The 25686-nt window shown below is 37.7% G+C and overlaps 1 long non-coding RNA gene across 2 annotated transcripts; it reads right to left on the minus strand.

Annotated features, from left to right (window-relative positions):
• Positions 1-2537: 2537 nt before the first annotated feature.
• On the minus strand, positions 2538-23113 carry LOC309859195. 2 transcript variants are annotated; one of them, XR_014308602.1, is made up of 4 exons: positions 22864-23093; positions 10674-10797; positions 7855-7968; positions 2538-6626 (listed from the first exon to the last, which is right to left on the minus strand). It is a non-coding gene; the product is annotated as an uncharacterized lncRNA (long non-coding RNA). The 2 variants fall into 2 exon arrangements; XR_014308601.1 differs by having other exon boundaries at positions 2538-7968; positions 22864-23113.
• Positions 23114-25686: the final 2573 nt, after the last annotated feature.

Raw genomic sequence — 25686 nt, forward strand, 5'->3', positions numbered from 1 at the left:
CTTTTATGGTATTCACAGGGCTTTTTGAAGTATTTAGTCCTCATGAAATGTTACTGACTGGGTGTTAGCTAATAAAAATGTAACAGGTCACTAAAAGAAAAAGAAAGTAAAAGAGAAAAAGAAAGAGAAAGAAAACAGAGGAATTAAATTCAGAATGACAAAAAAGAGCAAGTTTGTTTTATATCTCACAAATTCGATTTCCTCATCTGCGAAATGATAAGTGCCATGGCACCTTCCGTATTTCGTCTGTGGACAAATGATTCCGGAGCAAGGGAGTTTGGGAAATGCTGCATCACACCTGCTAATCCATCTTACTGAGATTCACAAGGCAGATCAGCATTCTCGCTTTCATTCATGGATCAGATCTATAAAGAACAATCCTTGTTTCAGCTGTGGTTCCATCGTGGGTCTACAGGTATCTATTTCCCTTTCTCCCTCCGTTAGCAATAAAGCAGGCATGTAGGAGCCTACTATCCATCACAAATCCAAAGCTTTTGTAGTAGCTTACATCCCTCATCTAAGATAGTAATCATCTCAAACTCTACGCTCATTATTCCCTTGCTTTCACTTGACATAGTTTACATCACATATATGTATTATTAGAAATGTTATATATGATTTATCATATATATATATATATTCATGGTATAGTGAGTTGCTACGCTATATAAAATCTTGACACTTGCTTAACACTGAATCAGGTTTTAAAGTCCATAAGCTATCTCCTCCAATCTCTGTGTTCAAGCCCTTATCATCTTTAAAAGGATGATTTCATTGCTTTTCTAAATACGTTTTGCCTAGCTTCTGTCTTTTCTCTCTTCTGTCCATCTTCACACTCCCTTCAGAGTCATCATTTTAAAACACAAACTGATCATGTAATTCCCTCCTATTAATACAGTTCAGAGATGCCCCAGCCACCAAAGGATAAAGTCCAAAATCCTTGCAAGGACTCTGGCAGGTTGTTTCACGTCCCTAACCCCTCCTCTTTCTCAGTACGACACTATACCACAGTATGACTTTGCCTTCCCCCTCGTCTGGCCGTGGAGTCTGTTTCTCCATCCTCTTGAATCTAGGCTTGGCTGTAACTTGCTTTGCCCAATGGAATATGGTGGAAATGACATAAGTAACTTTGGGGGTTAAGCTTTAATAGGCCTCATGTCTTCTACTTTTCTCTCAGCAGACTTCCCTGAGAATGCCACGGAAGGCAGCTGAACTAGCCTACTGGCAGATGAGAGGCCATGTAAAGGAAGATTGAAGAATCTCAACCAAAATCCAGAACCAAAGGCCAAACATGTAAGTGAGGTCATTTTGCACCTTCCAGTCCTGCTAAATCTCTAGCTGAAACAACACAAACACAAACCAGGCAGAATCAACATGGAAATCTCCAAACTGGCTCACAAAATGACCGGATGTATTAAAAATCATGACTGTTTTAATTCACTAGATGTTGGTTTGGTTTGTTGTATTGCAAAGGGTAACTGTAAAACATTTGTTAAGATCTCTCTGAAGTACTGAAGGTGGTGTGTAGTAGATGCTTACAGGAAGGTAAAAGGGTTGACCCTCTGCATCCTTTTAGGCAGTCAGAATGAAAAAATCTGACCCAAAAATAATTATGGATGCAGCTTTTGTGTCATGGAATGAACCTCTTTTCAACTTCATAAAAAAGCACAAAATTTTTTAAATTTTACTTTATTTAAATGTAATCAGTTAGCATATAGTGTATCATTAGTTTCAGAGGTAGAGTTCAGTTTTCCATCAGTTGCATAGAACACCCAGTGCTCATTACATCACATGCCCTTTTTAATGCCCATCACCTGGCTACCCCACCCCATCCCCCCACCCACGTCCCTCCAGCAATTCTGTTTCTTAGAGTTTAGAGTTTCTTATGGTTTGCCTCCCTCTCTGATTTCATCTTATTTTATTTTTCCCTCCTTTCCCCAATCATCCTCTGCTTTTGTCTTAAACTCCACATATTAGTGAAATCATATAACAATTGTCTTTCTCTGATTGACTTATTTCACTTAGTGTAATACCCTCTCTTTCTATCCTCATCATTGCAACTTGTAAGATTTCGGTTTTTAATTTTCTTTATCCATTCATCTGTCAATGGATGTCTGAGCTCTTTCTGTCATTTCGCTATTGTGAACATAGCAGCTATAAATATTAGGGTGCAGGTGCCCCTTCAGATCACTGTGTTTGTATCTTTGGGTAAATACTTAATAGTGCAATTGCTGGATCATAGGGTAGCTCTATTTTTAACTCTTTGAAGCACCTCCATGCTGTTTTCCAGAGTGACTGTACTAGTTTGCATTCTCACCAACAGTGTAAATCTATAAAATTTTTAAGAGACTCGTATTAATGAAAATGCTGGCAGTTTGAATTAAAAGGGACAAAGGTAGTCCGAAATGGGCTCCCAGATTCCTATATTCAGGAAACAAGCTACAAAGAGCTAACCATCTGCAATCATGGGCCATTTGTCTTTTTTTTTTTTTTTTTAACAGCTCTCTTGAGACATAATTCACATGCTATAAAATTGATTCACTTAAAATGTACAATTATTTTTATTTACAAATTTGAAACCATCAGTACAATCAATATTAGAATATTTTTATCATCTCAGTTGAGAAAACATATGGTTTAGCTATCACCTCCCATCCTTTCCAGCCCTAAGCAACCACTAGCCTATTTTCTGTCCTTTAAGATTTTATATTCTGGACACTTCATATAAATGGATAATACAATATGTGGTCTTTCATCACTGGCATTTTTTACTTAGCATTAATGTGGTTAAGCTTTGTCCATCTTGTAGCTTATGTCAGTACTTCATTCCTTTCTATAGACAAATAATATTCCATTATATCCATAAGATATGGATATATCCTATTTTATTTATCCAAATATACAACTGATGAGTTCTGGGTTAATTCAACCTTTTGACTCTTATGAACACTGTTTCTGTAAAGCATTTGTGTACAAGTTTTTGTGTAAACACACATTTTCATTTCTGTTGGCTATATTTCTAAGAGTGGAATATCTGGGTCATATGGTAAATCTACATTTAATCATTTGAAGGAAATTTCAGATTGTTTTCCAAAGTAGTAGTGTGTTTGCTTTTTCACTAGCCGTCCCCAAGGATTCTGATTTCTCCATGTCTTTGCCAAGACTCATTATTATCTTAACATTTTGATTCTAACTTACTGGGTATGAAGTAGTATCTCATTGTGGTTTTTACTTGCATATGCTTGACGACTAATGATCAACAGCATATCTTTATATGCTTATCAGTCATTTGTATGTCTTCCTTGGAAAAATGTCTATTCAGATCCTTTGCCCTTTTGAGTTAGGTTGTCGTTTTTATTATTGAGTTGTAAGAATTCTTTATATATTCTAGATACAAGTTCCTTATCAGATATACAATTTTCAAATATATCCATAGTCTTTGGACTGTCTTTTCACCTTCTGGATAATATCCTTTGAAGCACATTTTTTAATTTAAATTCAGTTAGCCAATATATAGACATCATTAGTTTCTGATGTAGAGTTCAGTTATTCATCAGTTACATATAATACCCAGTGCTCATCACATCACATGCCCTCCTTAATGGCCATTGCTAAGTTACCCCTTCCTCCCACCTACCTCCCCTTCTCCAACCATCAGTTTGTTTCCCAGATTCAAAGTCTCTCATGGTTTGTCTTCTTCTCTGATTTCTTCCCATTCAGTTTTCTCTCCCTTCCCCTATGATCCTCTACACTCTTTCTTATACTCCACCTATAAGTTAAACCATATGATAATAGTCTTCTCTAATTGACTTATTTCAGTCAGCATAATACCCTCCAGTTCCATCCATGTCAATGTAAATGGTAAGTATTCATCCTTTCTGATGGCTGAGTGATATTTCATTGTATATATAAACCACATCTTCTCTATCTATTCATCTGTTGAAGGACTTATTGGCTCCTTCCACAGTTTGGCTATTGTGGACATTGCTACTATGAACATTGGGGTGTAGGTGCCCCTTCATTTCACTACATCTGTATCTTTGGGGTAAATACCCAGTAGTGCAATTACTGGATTATAGGGTATCTCTATTTTTAACTTCCTGAGGAACATCCATACTGTTTCCAGAATGGCTGTACCAGTTTCCTCCCAGCAACAGTGTAAGAGGATCCCTCTTTCTCTACTCCTTGCCAACATTTGTTATTCTCTGTCTTGTTAACCTTAGCCATTCTCACTGGTGCAAGATGGTATCTTATTGTGGTTTTGATTTGTAAGTGATGTGGAGCATTTTTCACGTATCTGTTGGCCATGCGTATGCCTTCTTTGGAGAAATGTCTGTTCATGTCTTCTGTCCATTTCTTGACTGGATTATTTGGGTTTTGGGTGCTGAGTTTGTTAAGTTGTTTATAGATCTTGGATACCAGCCCTTTTCTGATATGTCATTTACTAATATCTTCTCCCATTCTATAGGTTGCCTTTTAGGGCTTTTATTTATTTAATTTTTTTTTTACTGTTTCTTTTGATGTGCAGAAGACTTTTTTCTTGAGGAGGTCACAATAGTTCATTTTTGCTTATGTTTATGTTTCCTTTGTCTTTAGAGATATGTCTTGCAAGAAGTTGCTGTTACCAAAGTCAAAGGGGTTGCTGCCTATGTTCTCCACCAGGATTTTGATGGATTCCTCTTTCACATATAGGTCTTTCATCCATTTTGAGTTTATATTTGTTTATGGTATAAGAGAATGGCCCAGCTTCATTCTTCTGCATGTGGCTATCCAGTTTTCTCAGGACCATTTATTGAAGACACTGTCTTTTCTTTTTTTTTTTTTTAATATGCTCTCATACATCCTATTCTTTCTTTTTTGTTGTTTTTTTATTAATATACAATGTATTATTTGCTTCAGGGGTGCAGGTTTGTGAATCATCAGTCTTACACAATTCACAGCACTTACCAAAGCATATACCCACCCCAATGTCCGTAACCCAGCTACCCTACCTTCCCCCTCACCCCCAGCAACCCTCAGTTTGTTTCCTGAGATTAAGAGTCTCTTGTGATTTGTCTCCCTCCCTGGTCCCATCTTGTTTCATTTTTTCCCTCCCTACCCCCCCAAACCCCCCATCCTGCCTCTCAAATTCCTCATATCAGAGAGACCATATGATAATTTTTTGTCTGATTGACTTATTTTGCTTAGCATATTACCCTCTAGTTCCATCCACGTTGCTGCAAATGGCAAGGTTTCAGTTTTTGATGGCTTCATAGTATTCCATTTGTATATATATCACATCTTCTTTATCCATTCATCTGTTGATGGACATCTAGGTTCTTTCCATAGTTTGGGTATTGTGGACATGGCTGCTATATACATTTGGGTGCATGTTCCCTTCCTTCAGATCACTACAAGAGTATCTTTAGGGTAAATACCCAGTAGTGCAATTGTTGGGTCATAGGATAGATCTATTTTCAACTTTTGGGGGAAACTTCATACTGTTTTCCAGAAACACTGTCTTTTTTTCCATTGAAAAATTGTTGCTTTGTTGAAGTTTAGTTCACCCTAGAGCTGAGGGTCCGTATCTGGGGTCTGTATTCTGTTCCATTGATCTACATGTCTGTTTTTGTGCCAATACTATGCTATCTTGATGATCACAGCTTTGTAATATAGTCAGACATTGTGATACCCCCAGCTTTTGTTTTCTTTTTTAACATTCCCCTGGCTATCTGGTTCCATACAAATTTTAGGATTGTTTGTCCCAGCTGTATAATGTTGATATTATTTTTATAAGGATTGCTTTGAATGTATAGATTGCTCTGGATAGCATAGATATTTTAACAATATTTATTCTTCCAATCCATGAGCATGGACTATTTTTCCATTTCTTTGTGTCTTTCTCAGCTTCTTTTGTAAGTGTTCTGTAGCTTTTAAAGTACAGATCCTTTACCTCTTTGGTTAGGTTTATTCTTAGGTATCTTATGGTTTTTGGTGCAATTGTAAATGGGACTGATTCTTTAATTTCTCTTTCTTCAGTCACATTGTTAGTGTATAGAAATGCAACTTATTTCTGTGCACCGATTTTTTTATCCTCCTATATTGCTGAATGGCTGTTTGAGTTCTAGCAATTTTAGGGTGAAGTCTTTTGAGTTTTCCACATAAAGTATCGTGTCATGTATGAAGATTGAGAGTTTGACTTCTTCTCTGCCAATTTGAATGCTTTTTATTTCTTTATTTTGATGAAGCTCAATTTATCTGTTTTTCCTCTTGTTGCCTATGTTTTGAGGTCATATCTAAAAATCCACTGCCACAACTGAGTTCATGAAGATTTACCACTGTTTTCTTCTAAGAACTCCATAGTTTTAGTTCTTACACTCACATTTTTTTATCCATTTTGAGTTAATTTTTACATAGTGTGAGTTAAGAATCCATATGCCATCCATGTGACTATATTAAATTATCCCAGATTAATTTATTAAAAACACTATTCTTTTCCCATTGAATGGTCTTGGCATCTTTGTCAAAAACTAATTGTCCATAGACACCTAGACACACAACTCTTATTGAAGTCATGAGAAAGAATAGACTGGGACTCATATAAATTGTATGGAGAAAATTGGTGCCTCTTTTCAGTAAATCCTTTCCTAGAACACAAAAGTGGGGGGGAATATATTAACTAACCTCTGTTTTCCAGGTATACAGATCTCAGAAAAAGTCCAAAATTGTCAATCCCTCCTTTTGTTCAATATGAAGGAATATAATAGGCTTCTGAACAACAATATGTTTTGCCGTCTGGGCTGATTTTACTTCAGGTAAATGACTATATTCTAAAGAACAATCTTCTTAAATCCCTAATAGCATGTCCTGCTTAACCTCATTTCAGTTGAGGAATTGTCCCTCCACAAATAATATTTGGTCAGACTTCTCAATGGGATCTCTAATACATTGTACATCTGCAAGGTACAGAAGGATTCCTAACTGAAGTAAGATAATCATGTTGTTGCCATTCTTTTAGGAACAGGAGAGTGACATGTTTCAGGTTGTTTCAGGGATGAAAAATAATGTGAGAGGAGAGAGTAACAGAATCTCTTAAGAGATTAACCAGTTGGCTGAAAAGTGCTGCATGTTCTCAGTCAATAGTAATGTCTGTGTTGCATGAGGGACCATGAGGTTAAATAAAGAGCCTAGAACTATTTCAGCAGAAGCATCAATAAGTTTTGCCATGACACTGATTACCTTAAGTCAAGGGGGAAAAGCCTTTACAACTGGGTCAAGGGTGAGTCAATAGTAAGCAACTGGTTTTTGATGACACCCAAGAAATTGAGTTGAAACCTGAAGGGCTTGTTCAAATTGTTGGTGCACAATTTGATGGAATGGCTTTTGTAGTTAGGAGTGCCTAAGGAAGGAGGCTATTATAAGGCCTTATTTAGATTACAGAAAACCTGTTGTATTTGTGCTCCCAGATCAGAGTCTCTTACTGAAGACTTAGACAATTCATAAAGAAGTGTTGGAATCACAGAAAAGTTTGTTACTCATTGCCTTCATTTTCCAGTTAAGCCTAGAGGTTTTCCCAGTTGCCACCTTGAAAGAGGTCTAGAATATTTGGACAGTCTTTAATCTATCAGGAAAATATTTCCTTCCTTAGATAGGTCATTTCCTAAATAAAGGATTGTGTTGTGAGACATTTGTAATTTATCTTTTGAAGCATCATGTTCTTTTCCTATTAACGCTGAGAATAAGCAAATGATCTTTTTTACAACTTCCTTGTTCCCTGAACAAAATAAGAGATTATATTATATTACATTATATTATATTATTAATCAGAACTGAATCACAAGAGAAATTTGCATCTTATAAGTCGTGATTAAAGACCTGAGAAAAACAGTACACGGCTTCAGGGTACCCCTGAGGCATGACTGCCCAGGGATGTTATTTTCCTTTGTGGAAGGTAAAAAAGTGTTGACTTTCTTGGTCCTCTTAGGTATGCTGAAAAAGACAAGGCAAAGAAGCAATTGACTGTAATCATAATAGATGACAGGATGGTATCTGAATTACGTACTACAAAGAAACAAAAGATCACAATTTTGTGATGGTTTTGAAGTCTTCAACAATTTATATTTTCATCCATTTGGCAAAATGTGAGTGTTACAAGGGCTACTACAAACTATGAGAAGATCTTTGAATATAGGGTTTTTAAAGATAGGCTTGAGCTCTTCCTTTGTGTTTGGCCTCAAAGAATATTGGGAAAGCTTGGGTGATGGTTTGGTAAGATCTAGTTGAATTTTAATAGGTTCTCTTACAATTATGTTCCATTTCCATTGCTGGAAGTTTTAGCCCATAAAGTGTGAAGTATGGTGTCAAGATCTTTATTAGAGGAATGCATTAAATATTATAGAGAAGGCAAAGGTATATCCAGAGTAAAAACAACTGGATTATGAATAAAGGAGCCCTCTCAAATCACAAGAAATTGTTCCTTCCATGTGTAACTGCAAAGGCCATTTGCAAAGCATATATCTCCTTATTAACTTTGCAATTGTGGTATCACAAAGCAAAAAATGGAAGTTTTTCAGTAAAGTATACAAGGGTTACAGTTAAGGACTGAATTATTTAAAATACCTGCTCCTGTGTGCTGTTTTCTCTGAGGAATAGGTTGAGGAATAGGTTGAGTAATGGCAGTACAATTTAACATAGAAAGAGTAGTACCCAGTATCCATCAAGACTTAGTGAGGTTGACCATTTATATTTATAATTCACTTTGTTTGCTTAAATGTAATCCAGAATATTGAATGCATTTTCCTTCCTTATTGATCTAAATTGATGGGTTTGCTTGTTTGTTTATTTTGCTAGGATGAAACAATTTTTCTTCCCCAGTGTCCCTTCTTTTTACAAAATCTACAAGCGTCCTTATCAATAGGTGGCTGGTTGAGAAGTGGTCTGCTTAGCTATTTAATCTTTAGGGCCACAAGTTTAAGTCTTGTCTCATTTTCATCCTAAAATTATTTCAAAATGTTATGTCAGATGTTTTAGTTCAGATAATGAGGCTATTTCCTATTCTAATTTCTTTGAATTAGGTGCCCAGTTTCAGGTTCAGCTCCATTGGCAAAATGAGATGCAAGGGCTGCTGTTCAATCAGCATCTTCACACCTACAACTTTTGGGGAAGATATGGTTTAGTCTATCCTAAAAAATATATCCCATCATTTCATCTTTAATTTATTGCATGATTAAATGATGGTTCAATCAATGTTTATTAGAAACATTTCATGTATGGTTCAGGAGACTTAGCCCTGCTTCGGGAACTTCTTTTTGAGTCTCGAGCTTATTGTGGAAAGAAGGATCCTATAGGTCCCATTCTGGGGAGGTCCAACCAGCTTTGCCACACAAGATTCAGCATCTGAGCTTCCAACCAACCATGTGTACAAGTTGCTATAGGTCAAGTAACTCTGGGTCATATGCACCAAAAAGAATTCTAAATTATTTTATGAGTATTTGCTGGTCTTGTCTAGGTTTAAAGCAATCTTTATAGCTCATAATTCAGCTTGAGTCCAAGGTTTAGATTCTGTAGTTCCCTGCATACCTAGTATATGGGAAGGATGGATTTTTAAAGGCAACAGACTTTGGTGGTTTTAGAAGAGTTGAGGAAAGGTAAAGGGTCTGGATAAGGGGAAGCAGATAGAGGGTTTGACAGAGTTGTAGAAAGAAAGAGACTGGAAGGATAAGAGGCTTCTGAAGAGGGAGAACAAGATATAGGGAAAAAGCTGAAGGACAAAGAAGACGAGGGCTTGCTAGGGATATTACTCTGTTGCTTAAGTTTTTCTAATTCCTCATAACTTTGGTCAAAGAATCTTTTTGTAAAGCAATATTTTATTTAAAATTTCTTTGGAGGCCTCTGCATACCAATCAAAAAATGCTACCCTTGTGAACTGAGAAATCACATTCCTTTCTTTTCTAAGGAAATTTTCAAAAGAACAATTTTATGGAAGTCAAACGCCTCCCCCCGCCTCAAGTGCCCATTAAAGGCTTAAATCATACTTGGGAAAATTATGTCATTTGGAAAGGTAAGTACTGAGTAAGAGTAAGCACTGTCATAAGGGTAGATATATGAAGCAAAAGTTTCCCCAGAAGAGGAGAAAATTGAGGCTTAGATTATCTCACGAGAGCTGGCAGTGCTGGTAGAAATGAAACGTTTGTGCAGCTCCTATCTCAAACCCCAAACTCATGATTGGTCACCTCCAAACACAGACTTGACAATCTGTGCCTTCTGACTCATGGAATACCAGAGAGAATGCTCTTTCTGAATCAAAAAGGAGGGGGAACAAAGCCCTCAAGACCAAAATTTGAGATGGAAAGAGAACCTCATCCAGTTTTACTAGTGACTTACAACAAAGTTTGTCCAAAGGGGCAGTTGTGGTAAAAACAGCAAACTCTTTGGTCTGTGAGGCTGCCATCAACAAAAGGCTTAGAAGACATATGACTGTGTTATATCATATGATTCTCCTTCTTATGACATATAGCACTTTTAGGCAGCACTCCATAAAGCGGTAACACAAATGTAACAAAAAAGGATGAAAAGACCCACCCATTTGCCAAACAAATGGGTGGGCACTGATAACAAAACCTGTGTACCAAACTCAGAAGAATGACCAAAGAACTCAACAGAAAAGAGTGGAGTTCAGGTCTGTGCTGACTTACCTATCACTCTGGACTTGACAAGCAGCAAGCAGTGAGACATAATAGGTTCTAGGTGCCCAGTTGAAAACTGGAGGCCATGGTGATGGTCAATGCAAACTGTGTCTTGATAGAAACTCCAAAGAAACTGTGGTAATAAATGGAAATCATTGAAATGAACACAAACATTTATTCAGAGCTTGCTATATCAAGCTAGTTACCACCATCACCTGAGATGAGCAGAAACTCAAACACAGGTAAAGTAGTGAAATGCTCTAGAGTTGAAAAAGGAAAGGCTTCAGGTGTGCCCCAATTGGAAGGTATTGACTTACAGAAGCTAGAGGACTAACTAGAAGTGAGCCACCCTATATGATTGGTCAGGAGTACATATTTGGTTTTCTATGGTTCATCCTAAGTCAGAGGTATAGGCAAAAATTAGGGCAGCTGTGAAATATTGACCAGATCCTGATTTGGGACTGATTTTAAACAGGTTATGTGCCTTATTAGACTGATGGCTATAGAGGCTGCATGTCAGAGCTATATTTCTGTATATGGTCTAACCACTGCTAATTTTTATATTCAGTCTCTTACCATTCATTGAGTTTTTTGGAGCTGAGATGTCAGTTATATTGGTGGTATTGTCCATAGCATTGGTTACTAGTCCAATTAGGATGAATGACCCGAGAATTTCACCAGACATCATTGGTAGTCCAAACAGTGGCCTATCCAGGGAAATAACTGAACCATGAATGATCAGTTGGAATAATGAGTCTTTCTAGTGTTATGAAAAGCTCTTAGGCTTGAGCTTATAATAACTCTTCAGATCTTGGAGGCAAAAATTTATTACAAGGCACTTTAGAGTCCCAGTAAAAACCTGCCAATCAGTTTGTAGCTCCCAGTAATTCCAACTCAAGGATACAGAAAAATTGGAAAGCTTGTTTAGATGCTAAGATTAATTTTTAGCCAAATATTGAAGGAAACTGGAAGAAATGAAAACTTGGTAAGCATTGACAAGATGTACAAGGTGAGAAAATGCAGTTCAGTTTAGAAGTTAACACCAAACAAGCTTTTGCACAGGAAATGAGAAAGCTTGGTTACCAGACAAGACAAAGTTTGCATATTGACCAGTTCCCTGCAGTTTACAGAGGTGCAAAAGAGCTCAAAGGCAATGAATAGGGTCAGAATCTGATAATCCAGAAGAACATGCTTAGTTTCCCATTGAAACACAAAATGCTCTTACAGTCCTTCTTCCCCTTTTGATCAAAGACAATCTCAAAGAAAGATTATTCTTGATCATAAAACAAGGATGCTCTCATTGGACGTGGCCTGGTTGTTTCAATAGATGCAGCAAGAATGACAAGTCACCACACAAATCTTCTATTTGCTTTGCTGGGCATTTTCATAAAGATCCCTCAGATTTGATTTTTCAAAGCCTCTTGAGCATAGGAAGCCAAGCCAAAACCTCACCATCATTTTTCACCTGCGGTATCTAGTGATTTGGTGGAAAGCCCTCTCTTCCTGAGGTCCCCCAAATATCCCAAGATTCCTGAGCCCACTAAGAAGTGACCTTCCTTGCTCACCTATGAGTCTGGGAACCCTATGAAGCCAGTTACTAGGCCAGTTTTACCAAGAGGGACTTTGTAAGCATTGGCTCCATGAAGTCCACCTTAATTCCTGAAAAGTGTGGCACATCTGATGAAATGAGCATCCTTAACTATGACATTCTAGGCAATGCCAGCCTTGATTGTAGTGTGTCCATTTTGTTCCTATTAACAAGGTGGACAGACTCTTACTGAATCTTTGCAAATATCTAGAGTGTCACGAAAACAGGCATCCTCAATAAGAGTTCCCCAAATTTCACAGGGTGAGTCAGGGCAGAAAAGATCAATGTTTCATTTCTGCTTTACAAGAGCACAGTCTAATAAGTTGTTATGAGTGATAGATGGCTGAGAGAAAAGAGCTCAATGCTCTGTTTTCTGGATGTTCCCTTACATCCAGAAAACAGAGCGTTAAAGCATCACCACTGTTCCAAGCAAGGCCCATGTCCAAACAGTTTATTCACTTCGTTCAGTTCTTTGTAATTAATTCTTGTTCCACTTGATTTGGGGTTAGTAGTCTCATGAACACATCTGCTTCTTGACTAGACGTCTGGAACTCCTGACTCAGCTCACTGGTAGGATCTCATAGTTATTGAAGCAATGCCATCAGAATTCTGTATCCAAGTATATGTGGCACGGTCCACTTCCATAGGTTTCTAGGCTAGTCCTTTTTTTGTTGAAGACAGAGCACTTAGCCAGTAGCTGACTTGCAAAGGCTCTTTGGGAAACATCAGAGTAAAGCAGAAAACCACTTGTAAGTGACAGAAAAGTTAAAATAGCCATAGTTAGTGCATTGTTTTTATAATTTTAAAAGTCAAAGATCTGATCATAAGTCACTATTAGATTAGTACAGTTGATAACGATATATGATTATTTATATGAGACTTAAAAAAAAGTCAGTTTAGAAAGCTTTAGACAAAACATGCCAAACAGAATGATGAATCCTATTTTCAAAGTTAAAAATAGAGCTACCCTATGACCCAGGAATTGTATTACTATTTACCCCAAAGATACAGATGTAGTAAAAAGAAGGGCCATATGCACCCCAACGTTCATAGCAACAATGTCCATAATGGCCAAACTGTGGAAAGAGACAACATGTCCTTCAACAGATGAATGGATAAAGATGTGGTCCATATATACAATGGAATATTACTCAGCCAACAGAAAGGATGAATACCCAACTTTTGCATCAGCATGGATGGGACTGGAGGAGATTATGCTGAGTGAATTAAGTCAAACAGAGTAAGACAATTATCATATGGTTTCACTTATTTGTGGAACATAGGGAATAACATGGAGGACATTAGGAGAAGAAAGGCAAAAATGAAGCCGGGGGGATCAGAGAGGGGGACAAACTATGAGAGACTATAGACTTTGAGAAACATATTGAGGGTTTCAGAGGAGAGGGGGGTGGAGGGATGGGTTAGCCCAGTGATGCATATTAAAGAGGGCATGTATTGCATGGAGCACTGGCTATTATGTGCAAAAAATGAATCATGGAACACTACATCAAAAATTAATGATGTAGTGTATGGTGACTAATATAACTTAATAAAGAAAAGGAAAAAAGAAGAAGACTGGATGTTTTATCTAATTTGTGAAAATGGATAAGCATTATCTTTGTAGAGGAAAAAAAATCAGATACAACATAATTCTGAGACATGATATGCCATGAACATATCAAGCACATTCTTAAAATATACTTGTTATCGAGCAAAAAGTAAACAATCTGATTGAGTAAGGAAGAACATACTTGAGTAAACTAAAAAAGTATTTTTGCAAGGCTCATAACTCAAAAGGCATAACTACATTTATTAAAACAACAACATTAAAATAATCTCATTTGTCAAAGATTAACCTAAATCATGTGGGCTTGAATTTTAAAAACATTTTGCTAAGTTTCTACAGGAATACTTCCCCCTCTCATATTGAACACATTAGGGATTTAATTGTCTTAATTTCTGGAAATTTCAGGAATATTAAAATTATATAAACTCTTACTTATCTCTTAGCCAATCCAAAAGGAGCTCCTTTAAGAGATCTTAGAGTTTAATGTGAGAATAATATTTAGAGGTAGGAAAATATCACACATGCATAATAGAACATACATTTACATATAGACTCAAAGAGCTTCGAGCTTTAATCTTTTTCTTTTTTTTTTTCTTTTATTTTTTTCAGTGTTCCAAGATTCATTGTTTATGTACCATACCCAGTGCTCCATGCAATACATGCCACCCTAATACCAACAGGCTCACCTCTCCCCCTACCCCACTCCCTTCCAAACCCTTCAATTTGTTTCTCAGAGTCCACAACCTCTCATGGTTCATTTTCCCCTCTGATTTACCCCAATTCACTTTTCCTTACCTTCTCCTAATGTCCTCTATGTTATTCCTAATGCTCCACAAGTAAGTGAAACCATAAAATAATGGACTGTCTCTGCTTGACTTTTTTCACTCAGCATAATCTCCAGTCCTATCCATGTTGATACAAAAGTTCATCCTTTCTGATGGAGGCGTAAAATTCCATCGTATATATGGACCATACCTCCTTTTTCCATTCATCTGTTGAAGGGCATCTTGGTTCTTTCCACAGTTTGGTAATTGTGGCCATTGCTGCTATGAACACTGGGGTACATATGGCCTGTCTTTTCACCACATTTTATCTTTGTGGTAAATACCCAGTAGTGCAATTGCAGGGTTATAAGGTATCTCTATTTTTAATTTCTTAAAGAATCTCCACACTGTTTCCTAAAGTGGCTGCACCAACTTGCATTCCCACCAACAACGTAAGAGGATTCTAGCTTTAATTATTAACTAAAAAATCTTAGCCCTTATTCAGACATAAACATAAAAACTCAAAACTCACTGGTTCATAGAAAAGAGCTGAGTCTACTCCTTAGCTCACTTTTATATTTCTACAAAGATTACATTTTTGGCGGATGGGGCAAATGGAAGTAACTCGCTCAGTGCAAGAGCTGAACAAGTTTCCTCAGTATTTGTGGAGGAGATCCTTAAGATGTGTTTTGCCCTGACATGTAATCCTACGGAAGCTGTGGACTGCATTTTGGGAGAGGGGCACAGGAGCAACCAAGCGGCCATCTGGGATCTCCAAAGTCCATCTGAGTGTTGAAAACATGCAGCCTATTTCCAGTTGAAAACATGCAGCCTGTTTCCAGTTAGCTTTTTCAGCACAGGCTTTTGCTCTTGGTGTCACTGAGCTCCTCAGAGCCCCAACAGTGGTAGGGGACTTAAGCCTCAGCTGTCTACAGGGAGTTGAGGAACATGAATGAGAAAAGAAAGGCCTGGCAGGGGTGACTAGTGAAGAGGAGGAGGTACAGGTATTGAAGGGGGAAGAACAAAGGATTCTAGGAAGCTGAAGTGAAGGTTGAGAATGGAAAAAAGGAGGCAGAAGTTAAGGGATGGTAATGGGAAGGCAGAGATTTTAGAAGACACTGAGGAAAGGAACTGGTCTTTGAAGGAAGCAGTGGTCTCTGAAAGTTTTTGCAGAACAGGTATTGTTCTGTTTCTTTATACCAAACAATAAAAGCAGTCCACTCTTGGGATAAGATCTTGGAGTCATTGCTTGCTCAGAATGATCTAAGCAAGTAGATCCTAGCTCAGAATGAGCCAATTCGCAAAGATCCTTAATTCCTCGAAGAGGCCATTGAAATTTTAAGTCTTTTAAAAATTTTATTTATTTATTTTTTTAGTGAAATTTTGTCATTTCGAAGAGATTGGGTGAAATCAGTGTGAATAAAGTCCAAGCACATCCCCCACAGGCAAGAGAGTGTGGAACAATGAAAGGAATGGTAATATGATAGTGAAACGAATACCTGTTGGTCTAAGTATCTTTACCCAAGAGGTCTATCTCAGGAGGGAGTCAGAGGCTTTAGTTATACCCAGGAAAGCCAGAAGAAGGCAGAGAAGTAGAAGGAAGGAAAATGATGAAAATGAAGAATAAAACCAAATCTTTACCATGCTACAACAGACACGTGTTTGAAACACTGTACCAGTCTAACCAGGAGTTAGACTCACAGGCTGTGGATCATGACCTCCAAGCCAGGAAAGGACCCAGCATCTGCTAAGATGGCATTGACCCCTGCATGGAGAAAAACAAAGTCCTGGGGGCAGAATCACGGCATCATCCTTGTCAAAGAAAAAGAAATACAATCTGGATATTAATATGAAGATTTCTTTAAGGGAATTATCACAGTAGTAGGAGGAGAGTATCATAATAGGAAAATGCTTGAAGACTAAGTCAGAAATGTCTCAGGGGAGGGATGCATGAGCAAAACTTTTTTTTTTTTTTAAGATTTTATTTATTTGACAGAGAAAGAGAGATCACAAGTAGGCAGAGAGGCAGGCAGAGAGAGAGAGAGGGAAGGAAGCAGGCTCCCCGCGGAGCAGAGAGCCCAACGCAGAGCTCAATCCCAGGACTCTGGGATCATGACCTGAGGTAAAGGCAGAGGCCTTAACCCACTGAGCCACCCAGGCTACCCTGAGCAAAACTTTTAAATGCAAAGATGCCTGGGATAGGTGGCTGTGGAGAGTAGGAGGTGGGGAGGTAAAAGCTGATGTGGGAGGGGGTTCCTGAAACTTAACCTTCACCAATTGTTTTACTAACAAGGAAGTCAAGGCAGGAAGTATTGGTTTGTGGTTAAGCACATGGGGCATGTTCTGCACTTGAGATGAACAAATAAAGTACAGAAATTGTACATGGGTTTGAGGGCCTTGCTGTCTTAACATTGCATCAAACTCAAAGCTTGATTAACCTTGTCAGGACCTAAAATTGTTTTTGAGATTTCTCAAAGGGTCCCCCAAAAATCTCTTTTGTAAAAAGTATAAATGTTAGGAATAATGATGGTTATTTGTATGTTTCTGATGATGAGTTATGGGAAATATTCTCAAATCAGAAGAATTACCTAGATTTCCTTAGGTTAAATTTGTATGGGTAAAATGTCATTAACATAAATATTTAAACAATTGTGTTCTGTATAGGAATGTTCAAGACAATGGTTAACATTTTTGCTATCCATGACATGTTTCTATTTATCATAGTCTTGGTGTTGCTTTGCCTATAAGACAAAAGCAGTATTGTATTAGCACTCATAATTTCAGTTATTTAGAAAAAAAAATTAACTTGGTTGCAACTTTATTTTTTTAACTTGAATCTAGTGTATTTCAGGCAGTAGTGCTCTACCGGAGGTTCAGGTCATTTATCCTAGATTTTATTAATCTACTACTGATGTTTAGAACCTACTTCAGATGTATTAAATCTATTTACTTGATAATCTTGATATATTCTTGGTATATGCTAATTTTATGCTGGGCATATATGGTATCTAACATTTCTGGATATTTATATGTTATATTATCTCTGTGAAGATTATGTTTATCTACTTTCATAAATTATATGTGATTTCTACTCTTCTTTGAAATAGGCATAAATCTTTATGCTTACATTTATTTCATCAAAAACTTTTTTGGATTGATTTGGTTTTGTTTTGCATGCTATGGAGACAATCAGATATGTTTGTCAATTCTGTTATTCTATTATTCTTATAATGAACTTTCCTCAGGTTATTCTCTTTTGAAAAATATCAATAGAGAGTAAACAATAGACATTTCTGGTCTTTCATCATCTACAGAGAGCTTGTATGTTTTATTTTACCCCATGAAGTCACCTGGACTCAGCTATAAGGTAGAGTGTTCCATCTTCAACAAATGTTCTCAAATCAGATCCCTGTCTGAGAGTCTGGTAAAGAAGACTATTCCAGGTCCTCTTGGGCACAGGATTCTGATGGCATTGCTTCAATAACTATGAGATCCTACCAGTGAGCTGAGTCAGGAGTTCCAGACATCTAGTCAAGAAGCAGATGTGTTCATGAGACTACTAACCCCAAATCAAGTGGAACAAGAATTAATTACAAAGAACTGAACGAAGTGAATAAATGGATTGGACGTGGGCCTTGCTTGGAACAGTGGTGATGCTTTAACGCTCTGTTTTCTGGATGTTAGGGAACATCCAGAAAACAGAGCATTGAGCTCTTTTCTCTCAGCCACCTATCACTCATAACAACTTATTAGACTGTGCTCTTGTAAAGCAGAAATGAAACATTGATCTTTTCTGCCCTGACTCACCCTGTGAAATTTGGGGAACTCTTATTGAGGATGCCTGTTTTCGTGACACTCTAGATATTTGCAAAGATTCAGTAAGAGTCTGTCCACCTTGTTAATAGGAACAAAATGGACACACTACAATCAGGGCTGGCGTTGCCTAGAATGTCATAGTTGAGAAGGATGCTCATTTCATCAGATGTGCCCACACTTTTCAGGAATTAAGGTGGACTTCATGGAGCCAATGCTTACAAAGTCCCTCTTGGTAAAACTGGCCTAGTAACTGGCTTCATAGGGTTCCCAGACTCATAGGTGAGCAAGGAAGGTCACTTCTTAGTGGGCTCAGGAATCTTGGGATATTTGGGGGACCTCAGGAAGAGAGGGCTTTCCACCAAATCACTAGATACCGCAGGTGAAAAATGATGGTGAGGTTTTGGCTTGGCTTCCTATGCTCAAGAGGCTTTGAAAAATCAAATCTGAGGGATCTTTATGAAAATGCCCAGCAAAGCAAATAGAGGATTTGTGTGGTGACTTGTCATTCTTGCTGCATCTATTGAAACAACCAGGCCACGTCCAATGAGAGCATCCTTGTTTTATGATCAAGAATAATCTTTCTTTGAGATTGTCTTTGATCAAAAGGGGAAGAAGGACTGTAAGAGCATTTTGTGTTTCAATGGGAAACTAAGCATGTTCTTCTGGATTATCAGATTCTGACCCTATTCATTGCCTTTGAGCTCTTTTGCACCTCTGTAAACTGCAGGGAACTGCTCGATATGCAAACTTTGTCTTGTCTGATAGGCACTAATTAGCTTCCTTTCCCAATATGGATAAACTAGTATTGATACCTACTTATAAATCAAATTTGTGTCTGTTAATTGACAGATTGTCAACTTTCATCAAATTTTCAGTTCTTCCTGTTTCCTTCAATATCTGACTACAAATATTTCAAACTAACCTGTCCAACTTTTCTCCCTTGTTCCTGACTTCAAGTCACTGAGAACGAAAACGTAATTACCCAGATCCTTATTAGGACTCTAAGTTGCCTTGTAACTGGTCTTCCCCCGCCCCCTCCCCAAGATTTAAAGGAACACTGCACTGGTTCTTGCAGGGACCAGACTTATCCCTGGACAAGCAGCCGTCTGAGTCACTAAAAGTCAATAAAAGTAACTCTGAGTCACAGAAAGTCTGGTGAAATGCTCATGTCATACATGTCCTTACAAGGGAGGTAACCCAGACTTGGACAACATAATCAGCAGGACAGTTCAACTCAGAGAGCAGTGCTGCAAAAACTATTTCATCCACTGATCTGAATTTCACAGGACTAGATAGTCTTAGGATTCAACCTTGGGGTTTTTATTTTAATACATTCCTTTATATTAACATTTATCTTCTTTATTTTAGGCATCCCATTGAAGGACACTGAAACAACTGATCTTTGCCTACATACCAAACAGATGGTAAACTAGCCTTCCACTAGGGATATCACTAAGAAAATGTAGACGCTGAGGTCTGTTTCACTCAGCCATCTCTTGTTGGAGTTATTCCTCATCTCTGAATTGTTCACCGAGAATGTCTCTGAACCCACCTTGAACAAGGAGAGGGACTGAAAGGCTGATGGAACTTTGTGCTTCACACGAGTTTAGGTTGCTTTGCTGAAGACCACCAGGTCCCAACCCTAGGTACACTTTAGCTTGTTTCCTTCATCTGATGTACAGAATCCCAAGCCCATGTGCCTGAGCACAAACCAAATTTTCTGCCTCAAGTTTTCTGTTTGTACAATATTTGATGCCGTTCATTAAGCTCCAAGTCTCTCCCGCACACCAGCTGTTAACATGACATCATGCTTTTGCTTTCCACAGACAGTTATCCCAAGGTCTCTGCTTACAGAAGCTTCACTCCCACTCCCCTTGCCTGAAACTGTTGTGGCCTGGGCTTTAAGCAGCTCTCTGCAATAATTTCATTCAATAATGTCTTCCCTTACTTGGGTCCAGAGTCAACTTTTTTTTTTTTTCCCCTTGACAACTTCCTTGGCAAGTGATATTTATGATTTGAGCTCTGGAAGGTAAAATATGAAAAGGGTCAAGTTTGAACACTTAATTACATAAGATCATGGACTACTAAGAAAAATAGTTGGTTATCTAGTTAACTAAAATGGCAATATAAATTTTAAAGTAGATATAAGAGGTATGTGACTATAAAGACTTCCAGTTCTTTTTAAGTGAAAAGGCTTTGTTCCCTCAAATTATTAAGGAGATGACAAAATCGACAAATACAAAAATTATTCTAATAAGACCCTGAATAGTTATTTTCTAGGCAGATTATTCTCAAGGTAGAGGAAAGTACTTTACAAGCACTTACTAAGAGAACACCAGTATTCCAAGAAAAATTGTCATTTTAATAAAGTGAAAACCAAATGCTAGTTTTGAAACAGCATATTTGGTACTAACACTCTTACTAAAAATCTTATAAATAAACTCGTAAACCTCCGCCAGCTTTGACTATAAGAAGTAAAATTCCCTTTCCGTGAACCATCTGCAACTTTGTCTCTCCAGACAAGTTTTGTCATAAACTTCTTCCTCTCTCTTTCATTTTGGAATGAGTCATTTTACTTTGGAACAAAGCTTCTCTTGTTTTCCTTAACAAAATACCTCCTGCATGCTTTGCATGTAAAGGTTTTCCTCTCTGCTGCTCCTAATAGAGCCTCATTCACATATATTGATTCTAAGTTTTCACTACAGCTGCTTTTATTGCACTGAGAGGACTAGGAGGTGGTGTAAGAGAAGAGGTATTCCCAGGGCATGTGTCAAAATGGTGAGGCAGATCTTATTAGAGCTACTGCATAGAGAAGAGAGACTTCAGAACAGCCCTGAGTCCCATTCCATACAGCACAGACAACTGGAGATCTGCAGCCAAGGAGCCAAGTGAGGACAGACGAGTGAGGAAAATTACTGAGAGGAACTTGCTTAGATACCAAAGTAGGGGGATTTTTGCTAAACTGGCTTAACAGGATTCTTACTAAAAGCAGACCAAGGACTTACATATCCAGGGCAAGGTACAAGAGCTTGATCATATAACAAGGACAATCAGATATAAAGGAAGGCGGTTGTCACTTAACTAGCTTAGGCTTCTTTGTTAAAATGGGGCTAAGTAGTCCGAGGTGGAGGCCTGATCTAGAAGAAGACTCACGGGAGCCTGACTAAAGTATGGTCAAAGAAGGAGTGTCTGTTAGTAAATAACTGTAAACTGTCTTTCATATACCAGTATTTTCTAGCAGACTAGGAGAGCTTTTCAATATATATCTTATATCTTTTTATAGCCATCAACATTCCTCATAGTATAGCATCTCAATGTGGCAAAAATGAACATGTCCATTAATAGACCCAAATATACAGCCTGTCTGTATTATATAAAAATAAGAGGCAAAAATATATAAGAATGAAATTGTTATATAGCAATTAATGTTTTAATGTTTTGTCCTACTTAGATATGATATAGATACATAATGATTTATGAATTAACTAAATTTAGCTTCAGTCCAATATTTTAAGTTACCAATTGATTTGGAAACTGTCTTCAAGCTGACGTTCTACAAAACATAATTACTTTTGAAATAAAGTTTGTCCACATAATGACTTAATTTGACTAAACACAAGTTTACATTTTTTATAATCTTAAAATATAGTAACTGAAATGATAGCATATCAATTCAGAACCTTCACAAGTTGAGGAAAAACATGCCCAAGTAAAATAAGAATGTACATTTTTATTACATTTAATGTTGACAACTCAAAAGACAAAGCTGTTCTTATTAAACCAACAATATTAAATTAGTCTCATTTGCCAAAGTTACCTAAATTATGTAAACTTGAATTCTTAGAACATTTGAGTAACCTGTCTATAAGAAAGTGTTTTGAGCACATTGAAATATTCAAAATTTAATTTTTTCAATATTTGACAAGGTTTAGGAATAATCTCATTCATATAAGACCTTAGCTCTGTCAATTAGAGTAGAACTTTTTAAAAAAATTTTGTAATCTAATTTAGTAATACCATCTGGAGGTAGAAAAATATTAAATACCTGCAGACACATAAACATACACCTAGATCTAGAAAACTTAGACCTTCAATTCCAAACTTTCAGTCCATACATCAGGGGTAAACCGAGAAATACAAAACTCACTTTCATATAAAAAGAGTTCTTTCCTTACTAATAGGTATAAATTCTTAATGGATTTGAATTCAAAATGGAGAAAAGTGGATAAACAGAAAAGAGTAGCAAACTCGATTTTCCATCATCCTTCATTTAATGAGACAAAATATCAATAAACCATTTAATTCATTTACAGAAATAGCCTAATGGCTTAAACATTAAAAAAAAAAAAAAAAAACCCACCACTGGAAATCAACTAAAGTACTCAGAAAGAATCAAAATCAAATTCTTACTGTGCTTGCAACAGATAAGAGTTTGGAACATATAGGACCAGGATCAGGACTCACCTTTAGATCTCTGGACTTCCAGCAAGAAATGGAGTACAAAAGGCTCCAAATGGCCTTATGACCTGGCTAGGGTAAATGAAAATCTGAAGATAAGTTCAGATCCTGGGTCATGGCACCAAACTATCTGAGGCAAAAACCAGACAAGTTAGGAAACTAATATGACGGAGAATATCGCAAGCAGTATCAACCCCATTCTAAATATCTTTGGAGCTTTTAAATACAAGCTTTTATATGAGGTGGTTTACACTGTGGTTTTGCAAGCTGCAAACATAAATTATAGGCTTCAAAACAGGAAATGGATGTTTTTCCCAAATACGGCATACTTCTGAGAGCCTAGAGTTTTAATCTCTATTAATCAACCATGAGATAAAGAACAGGAAGCTGAAGGGTCTGTTTTCCCCTGTCGGCAGATTCAGACCAAAAGAGAGTTTTCTGGGTTTTGTCACACGTGATCAAAAGTCTTGTAACAGAGTTTTAACTAGAAGAAATAGCAAAAGAAATGAAATTTCTAGTAACCCCTGAAGCAAGGCTAAGTCATGTCTCCTTCCTCAACTTTGCACTCCCTTATGCATGAAGTGCACTTAATTTTCATGCCCCCCACACACCCCTCCTTACACATAGCCTCTCTTCCCCTCTTAACACTTCTACCAACATCTCTCCATCTCCACTGATGCCAGCCTAATCACTCTATCACTTGATCCTTCCAAAGCCACTGTACCACCTCCTAATTGGTCTCCTGCCTTCCAGTCTTTTCACCCACAATTCAGTTTCCATGGAAGAGTCAAAGCAAACTAAAGTGGAAATCTTATTTTTTTACTAATATGTTAAAAAATTTCTGTCCCTCCTTGTTATCCTTCCAAAATGGTCTTCTTGCATAGCAGAACATTCAAGCCCTTCATGTTCTGACTCACCTCCTCTCTTTTGCCAGCCCTCAGCAGACTCTACACCAAGCTCTACGGAACACTCATAGTTCCCAAACACCTCATGCTCTCTTCCATGTCTAGACACTTTCTTGTGTTTCCCTTTGCCTCCAGTGCCCGTTCTCTAGCTAAGTCCTTAAAGCACATACATATGAGATTTAGATGACAGGTATCCTGGGATCATCCCTGGCCGCACTTGTTTTCTCAGCCTTCCCAAATCTGAATGGACTGGAATCCCTCCACCCCATACTCTCTCCTTTCTTATCACTTACCGTTCCATTTGGAAAATTCCTCTTTCTTTGCCTGTTTCTGCAAATAAACCAGAACTCCCTGCAAGTTGAGACCATGTGTTCTCTATTGCTTTTTCATAACAAAAGGAGATGGGGGTTGTGGTAGTGAGTGGCCATCTCAGCTGATACACCACAAAAAAAGAATTATGTATTTCTCGAGCTTCATTAAATGTCTGCAGTGTGCCCAGAAGGCAGTGCCTGACACACTACAATCATGCAATGAATACTTGTGACATTAATAAGTGGGTGAACTTATTAATGATACAACATGATGATACAACACTTCTCACTATTGTGTTGTAGAGACAAAACAAGCTTATGGAAAGTGATTAGAAAAACTAAAGACTGTATGAGGTAGAATATGAAATAGAGTGATTTATTTTTAAAGAACTGTGTTGCATTTCACAAAGCTTAATGAACGTTAGCACCCCCTAGCCAGCCACCTTAGGGGTCTGGATATGCCCTTCTTTGGCAATTGTCTCTCTTCACTCAAAACAACAACAACAAAAAACCAGGAAGGAATTCCTCCTTAGATCCTGATTCCAGAGAGAGTATCTGAGCAAGTTGCATGCTTGCAAATCTGTTCATTCTTTTTTAGTTAACCAACTTGAATATCCTCCTGGCTTTCATGACTATGGGATGCATTCTCCAAAATCAAATTTACAATTACAACGATCTTGGCACCACACAGTGCCCTGTGCATAAATAAGACTTGATAAATACTTGCTGAATCAGTGACGTGAAGAGCTTCCCACCACTTCGGGAATGATTGTGATTTCCTTAATTTCCTTGATTTTCTTCTGCTGAAACATTCTGCTTCCAATACCACTCATGATTATTCAGACCAGAGTCAAAGGAAAAAAAAAAAAAAATCTTTATCCTGACTAACCATGTTCATAAACACGAGTTACAGTGACTGAAACATTTTCCAGAAGAGTGTGCTCTGAACCTGCCCAGGAGCACCACAGGTAAACCGCCCTTTTTTTTTTTTTTTTTTTTTTTTTTTTGTAAACTGCCTTTTAAAGGAACTGCATCTCCGCAGAGAACATCCTTGGCAATATGAAAGTTCTGAGGTCCCAACTGTCTGTCTTCATGTGGGTTTCCCAAGAAGCAGATTCTGGGGCGCCTGGGTGGCTCAGTGGGTTGAAACTTCTGCCTTCGGCTGGGGTCATGATCCCAGAATCCTGGGATCGAGCCCCACACTGGGCTCTCTGCTAGGTAGGGAGCCTGCTTCCTCCTCTCTCTCTGCCTGCCTGTGATCTCTGTCTCTCAAATAAATAAATGAAATCTTAAAAAAAAAAATTAAAAAAGGAAGCAGATTCTGACGACAATATTCATTGCAAAGAGACTTGGAATAAGATCCTAGCAAATATCAGCATGGGGATGGAGAATGGGAAGAGGCATGAAGCCAGAGCCGAGAGAACCCGTGAGAGATGCCTCTCAACCTTCAGGGGGCAGTGTAGTACACCTCTCAGAGATAGCTGAAGAACTGAAAAATCTGGGCTGTTTCAAGCACTAACTCTCAATAGATGAGAACTGCTCTGAGGATATTAATTCCCCAGCATTTACAGCCCACCTAACAGGCCAATCTTGATAGCTTGCCAGAGGAAGCT

Source organism: Mustela nivalis (assembly GCF_964662115.1).
Source record: "Mustela nivalis genome assembly, chromosome: 2".
Classification (NCBI taxonomy): Eukaryota; Metazoa; Chordata; class Mammalia; order Carnivora; family Mustelidae; genus Mustela; species Mustela nivalis.